Source organism: Lynx canadensis, chromosome C1 (assembly GCF_007474595.2).
Source record: "Lynx canadensis isolate LIC74 chromosome C1, mLynCan4.pri.v2, whole genome shotgun sequence".
Lineage (NCBI taxonomy): Eukaryota > Metazoa > Chordata > Mammalia > Carnivora > Felidae > Lynx > Lynx canadensis.
The window spans coordinates 80,065,754-80,072,934 of record NC_044310.1 but is presented as its reverse complement, the minus strand read 5'-3'; the positions used below and the strand labels follow the sequence as shown (position 1 = coordinate 80,072,934).

Sequence of the window (7,181 nt, the reverse complement as noted above, 5' to 3'; positions counted from 1 at the left end):
AGCATGATCACCTTGTGAAGTCAGGGGTTCTTGTCTGTTTTGTTCGCTGCCATTTGCCCAGCGTCTAGAACAGAGCTCGGCACAGGATAGTCACCCGAAACCATGTGTTAAACAAATAGATCGTTTGCATGACCAAAAGAGACGGATTTTGAGTTTCCAGGTCAGCCCAAGAAAGAGACCCTGAGATAAGGGGGAGAAAGAGGGGACGGAGAGCCAGAGGATGAATGAAGAGATGGGTGGGTTCAGACTCGTGTAGGACTCCTCACAGGCTGCTGAACTGCATTCGTATGGGAGGTGGGGGTGGGGGAGCAGTACAATGTAGACGTTCAGAACTTGGGCTGTACCACACAGACCCCAGATAGGACTCTGGGCTTCACTGCTAACCAGCAGTAAGGCTTTAAGCACTGAATGAAACTCTAGGCCTCAGTTTCCCTACCTGTTAGATAGGCATAACAGTATCACCTACATCATAGAGCAGCCGGGAGGCGTAAATGAGATAGCGTGCAAAGCACTCAACACGACGTCTGACACCTGCAAGCTTGTAGGAGAAGACAGCTGTGAATGTTACTTCCGTACACAGCCTCGTTCCTCCCATAATGAAATTTACCCAGCCATGGCCCCTTCAATTTTTACTGACTCTCAGAGCATTTTTCAAAAAGAAATGTCTTTTTCTATTTGTTCTTATTTTGTAATCATGGCAGGACATTTACGGTGTCCCGACAGTGATTAGAGGATAGCAAGCTAAGTGTGCTGGGGGCACCAAGGCCAGGGGCACTGTTCCGCCAGCTAAGCGACTGATTCCAGCCACTGCTCGGGAATAAGTCACTGCACCTGGGGGCTTGGAGGCTTCTAGGAAAGAGTTGAAGCGGCAAGTGTTAAACCTGGATGTAAAGGGCCCATGTCACTGAGCAGACGAAACAGGGCATGGCTGTGACTGCAGAAGCCAGTCTCTCCTTGACCTGTGCTGTCTCTGTGACCCTGTGCATCCCTTAGCCACTCGGCCTCACATTCTTCCTGTGGAAAATGGGATGATATTTCCTGGTCTGTCTTCCTCGCAGGTTTGGATGACCATGAAATGAAAGCTGCATGACCAAGAGTTTTGGCAACCCTACATGACTACATAAAGCCTGGGGTCACCATGATGTCATCAGCATTGTCTGCAGGGGGGAGGGGTCCTGATCGGCTGACTGTGGATCACCAGCTCCAGGAAGGGGGTGTCTCGTGGACATCTCGGTGTCCCCCACACCCTGCACTTCACAGACACACACCCTCTTCCCGGCGCCAGGACAAATCCCACTCAGAGATGTGTCCCCATGGGGTTAAAATGACACAAGGCCCTCATACCAGGGAGCTCCGCCACCGCATCCCCAGGTCAGGCCAGCGGGTGTGTGTCTGCCAGATGTGCAAAGGCAGGAAATCAGCCCCGGCTCTGAGTAAACATCTCTGCTCTTGGCCGTATTACTAATTGGCTATGCTCTCCTAGGATTGGACACATACATGAAAAGTCCCACGGTCCCTGCCACCAACCCTCGAGACAGACAGCAGGCTTCAGCCCCTCTCTTATCCCAGGCTCAGCAGTTCTGGATACTTCTTGGGTAGCAGCACTGTCCAGGGACGAGATGATGCATCCTGAGGCAGACAGGCAGGGCCAGGATGTCCTGGCGCCTGTGTCCTCAGCCTGTGGTCCAGGGACCTCCCCAGCCTGTAAAGCCGAGTCACGTCTGAGAAGGAACTTTGTTTTCTCTCATTTGGATATTCATTGGCCAGACTTGTGTCCACACTGCAGCCGGCAGGGTCCCTGCCTCAGGTGTTGCAACTTCATGCATTAATGAGGCAAATATTAACCAAATGCCTATCGCACTATGTATTAGACGCCAGGAAGACATCAGTGAACAAAACAGATTTTGAATTTCCCTTTCTTCATGGGACTTACGTTCTCATGGTGTGGGGTGAGGTACAGAAAAGAAACAATCAGTAGCTAGGTTGCGAGGTATCTTAAATGATAAATGACGTGGAAGTTAGTAGGATCTGGAGGGTGGGGTGCTGCAGGGTGGAGGGGGCAGGGAATTTCACCTTAACTAGGGAGCTCCAGGAAGGCTCATGGAGAAGGTGCCACCAGAGCTGATATAGGAGGTGAGCATCAGGAAAGGAACATTCTGGTCAGGGGGAACAGCCAGGGCAGAGAGTGACACCTTGGCCACCACCTGGTGTGTTTGAGGAACAAGGGGACCCGTGGCCTGAGACCGGTGAGTCAGGGAAGTAGTAATTAGGGAGACCAGCAGGCCAGGTGTGGAGTCGTCCTGGCAAGTGATAACAGGAGGAGAGTGGCTCCAAACCAGCTGGTGATAAGGGCTGGCTTTCGTTTGGGTCCTTGAAGCCCTTATAGTTTAGGAATGTCTTCTTTAAGGAAGAAATAAAATAAAATTACAAATATGAAATTAAAGCACGGGGTTTTGGAAAGGCAAGCAAGGGACCCTGAAGCTTGGACTCCTTAGCTTCCTGCTGATGAAGCAGAGGACGTGGGGCTTGGGCTTGGGATCACCCCAGAGCATCCCACTCACCCCAAGGTAGCATCCCTCCCACCCCCCTTTCCTCCCCTACAGTGCTGCCCTTCTGTGACTTTTTTCCCGTTCCAGACTTACTGGCCTTCCATCTCAACCAGAGATTGCCTACATAGAAATCGGGACGGAGAGGAGTCGAGTCCACAGCGTGTTCCAGCCTGGCCAGCCCACAGGGACAACACCAACAGTGAGGGTAGGCACATAAGTCCCTCCTCAGAGGTGAAGGACTCTCTTCTCCAAAGAGAACAGTTCTCTGATTTTAGTGGTTCTGCCCCCACCCAGGAAGAGAAATCAGGAGGACAAGGCATACACCCGGAAAGGAGGCTGGGGGTCCCCCTCCAGGCCCCCCACTGTGAGCTTTTGGGGTGGCAGGGAGGGGCCGGGCCCCACAGACCTGAGCGTGGGACTCTCTTGAGCTGGCTGCATGAGCCCCACCCCAGGGGCCCAGAGTCTGCTTTGGAAAGCTGGAAGGGGCCGGGGGGCCGAGTGGAGCAGGCCGGAGAGGTAAGGGCAGGCATTATGTACAGTCCTCACTACCTTACCAGAGGCAGGGAAGCAGCGTGCAGACCAACAGCCTTACTTCCACAAGATGTGGCTGCTGAGGGGCCTCGTATGCCTTGCTTTCTTCCCCCTTTCTTCTTCCTTCTCTTCCTCCCTCCCTCCTACTTTCTCCATCACTCTTTTCTCTCTCTTTTGCTCCTGGGAAAGGATGCCATCTAAAAGTAGCCAGTGTGTGTACATTTTTTCCAATTAAAAAATCTCATAATAAAGTTGCTAGCTGCTATTTCTGTCAAGGTGGAGACATTTTTTTCTTTTAATTTTTTTAATGTTTATTTATTTTTGAGAGATAGAGCATGAGCAGGGGAGGGGCAGAGAGAGAGGGAGACACAGAATCTGAGGCAGGATCCAGGCTCTGAGCTGTCAGCGCAGAGCCCGACGCAGGGCTTGAACCCACAAGCCATGAGATCATGACCTGAGCCAAAGTTAGATGCTCAACCCACTGAGCCACCCAGGCGCCCCTTTCTTTTAATTTTTAAAAAATGTTTATTTAGTTTTGAGAGAGAGAAACAGAGCGTGAGTGGGGGAGGGGCAGAGAAAGAGCTACACAGGATCTGAGTAGCTCCAGGCTCTGAGCGGTCAGCATAGAGTCTGACTTGGGGCTCAAACTCATGGACTGTGAGATCATGACTTGAGCCAAAGTCAGATGCTTAACCGACTGAGCCACCCAGAAGCCCTATCTAGGTGGAGACATTTAAACAAGTTTGGTTATCATGTGGGAATTTTGATAAATTTGTTTAAATGGGATTCTTGTTGTAATACAATCCTTCACCTTCTGAGATGAATCAGTCAACCGAGCAATAAATACAGTGCACCTGCTGTCTGTAGAGTTTTATTCTGGTCCCTGTGGGGGTATTCAAGGGCCTTGAACCCAAAGTCAGACTCCTCGAGGAGTCTTTGGTCAGGTTATGAAGTTAACGCTCACGCCTGTAAGAAGAATGGTTGGTGAGAATGGCCTCACTCTTCAGGCTGCACTCCGGACCTGCGGCTCTTCTTATTTTATAGTGTTCCCTGGACTCTTGCACCTACACCCAAAACAACAGCCACCTCCTTCCTAGTAAGCTTTCAGTGCCCGATCTTTGTCTCCAGCCTGACTTTCCGAAGTTGGTTTCCAGAGCCACAGAGGAACTTCTATCTCCCTCCTTGCAGTCCCCTCCCCTCCCAGCTCAGAGTGGCCTGCCCGACTCATGCATCCGACCAGAGTGCCAGTCTCTGTAGGAGCCTGCGTGCTGACCATCTTCCAGACCACAGGTCCGAACAATGGGGACTGTAACTCACTTTCCAAAGAAAACATTGCATTGAACGCCTATAGAAGAAGCAGATGAGTGGTTTCACTGGTAGACACGTATTCATAGCCATTCATTTATAACCTTTGCTTGTTAGAAAGCCAACCACTCTGAACGTCAGGCTATTTCGAAAAGCATGCACTTTCCACATTCATGGTCATGAATACATTTACGTTGAAAAAAATTTTTTAACGTGTATTCATTTTTGAGAGAGAGAGAGAAAACAGCATTTATAGTTTTAGATCTGCCTCGGTATCCAATTTATTCCTGCATTGGTTTCTATCAGTCGAGATGGAGAAAGGTTGACTCACAGAGATAAGTAATCAAACTAGGAACAGAACTTTTTATTTTCGCACAGCTGGCCTTGCCACCTCAGGCTGCTCTCAATTAAACAAACCCAAGATCTTGAGTGCGGAGTAGGAGGAAACATTGAGTTTAATGTTGAATCATTCACAGTGTCTAATGGCTTTCATTATTTAGGTTAAACGTAAAAAGTCACATCAAAAGTAGCCCAAACTTAGGACAGGTAGGTGCTTGTACAATATTATCCTGACTGCATAGCTAACCAGTTATGTGGCAGGGCGTGAACGTGGTCACCTAGGCTTTGTCGGCCTGCGTTTGGTTACTCAGTTTCCCATCAGTTCGTTTGTACACATTGAGGGGAGAGGGTGTGTGCAGACTTATTTAATTTAATTAATTTATTTTTTGCTTATTTATTTATTTTGAGAGAGAGAGAGCAAGCACGATGGTGGGGTGGGGCAGAGAGAGAGGGAGACACAGAATCTGAAACGGGCTCCAGGCTCTGAGCTGTCGGCACAGAGCCCGACGGGGACCTTGAACTCACAGATCGCGAGATCATGACCCGAGCCGAAGTCGAAAACTTAACCGAGTGAGCCACCCAGGCACCCCAACAGACCTTAATTTTAAGAAATCACCCAGAGATAGTCTTTCTCCTCACTGATAGCTTTACTGAATATTCAAAATCATTAATCAAATTAGCAGAAAAGGTCAATTCTTCTGAGCATATCAAAGAGCATTTGCCTGGCAGCATGAATTAATGCACTGGCAGTCACCAATAGGTAAACATTTGATACACAGCACATATGATTTTATTGATTTAAAATTACCGTTGATTTTTTAACAATTTAAGGTACATATTTTGGGTACCTTTTATTTATTTATTTATTTATTTATTTATTTATTATTACTATTATTTTAGAGAGAGGGAGTGCACGAGTGGAGAAAGCGTCAGAGGGAGAGGGGGAAAGAGAGAGAGAGAGAGAGAGAGAGAGAGAGAGAGAGAGAGAGAATCTTAAACAGGTTCCATGCTGAGCATAATCCCACAACCCTGAGATTATGACCTGAGCTGAAATCAAGAGTTGGATGCTCAACTGAATGAACCACACAAGCACCTTTTGGGTAGCCTTTTTTTTTTTTTTTAAAGTATTTTTAAATAGAAAATCCATAGATATAGTCCAAAAGCCAAAAGGCAAAAAATAATATTTAGTGATTAATAAACTTCCCTCCACCTCATACCCAACCACTGCTTTTCCTCACTGTTCTGTTTCTTTGAGTCCTCCCAGAGATACTGTGTGTGTGCACACGTGTCTTAGCTTGGGCTGCCCTAGAAACAGACCTTGATACAAGGATTTAAATGCAGCTGTTTCTCTGGGAGGAGCTCCTGCAAAACCCCTAGAGGGGCTAGGGATGTGATACTGGGAATGGGGGCGGAGGGAGGGGGAGATGGAATCAATTGCTCCGTGGACAACCAGAGCTTGGTTCCACCGGGGAGCTCTGGGAGCCAGCACAGGCCACGTGGCTCAGTGTTATTTCTCCCGAGGGGAAATGAAGCTGGGGTTTTAGACCCAATTGTATTATTTGAGGGCTATGGGGTGTGGGCAACCAGCTACGTGGCCAGGCACAGTGGACTCAGGCGGTCAGAGCAAGATCTCAAGGAACGCAAGGGCTGGGAGCTTAGTGCAAGCAGATGTGCACTCAAGCGTTAAGGAGCAGGATGTATGGGCAAAGCACGAATATTCTTCTAAAACCTCTTGAGGGAAATTTGAACCAAAACATTTGCAGCACCGTGGCCGAGCCCTGTGAGTGCCAGGCTTCCACAGAGCCCCGTCTGAAGGTCACTGACAGTCTCTGGCATTGTGAACAAAGCCTTCCAGGGTCTGGCTCCCATAAACTACTTCTGGTTCCTTTCCCACCTCAGTCTTGGTCTAGTTTTCCACAGTAATACAAAGGATCTGTGCTGGAAAACCCTCAGACATCCCAGGCAGGGCACACACCCCTGCTTTTGGCCATAATCCTCTCTTGACCTGGGAGCACCTTCTCCCTTCCTCTTACCTGCCTAATGCTGCTTGTTCTCTCAGGTTCAGGTTTGTGGAAGAATAAACTTAACCTCTCAGGGCAGTAGAAGGATCACCGAGACGACCCTGCAAGTAGTGTTCAGCAGGCTGTGTGACAGAATCTACACTCTCAGGAGTGATTATCTGCCCGTCTGCCCATCTCCCCATCTATCTAATGGCTTGGGGAGCCTTCTGCGTCACCCTCGGGCCGGACTGGGGTTCTGCTCTGCTCACTGTCCTCACCGATGGGAACATCCTCTTGCCTGTCTGTCTCATCCAGCCGCATCAGGAGCTTCTTCTAGGTAGGAAGCGGGCTTTGCTCATCTCCGAAGCCCCATTGTCAGCACAGTGCCAGCCACACAGTATGGCTCAGGAAATGCTTTAACTAGAGTTGAATGGAGGGTACTGCACAGTGACCCTTT

The 7,181-nt window shown here is 49.0% G+C and overlaps 1 pseudogene; it reads left to right on the top strand.

Annotated features, from left to right (window-relative positions):
- The first annotated feature begins 1,138 nt into the window (after window positions 1-1,138).
- The window catches only part of LOC115519758, a 46,360-nt pseudogene continuing 40,317 nt past the window's right edge, over window positions 1,139-7,181 (top strand).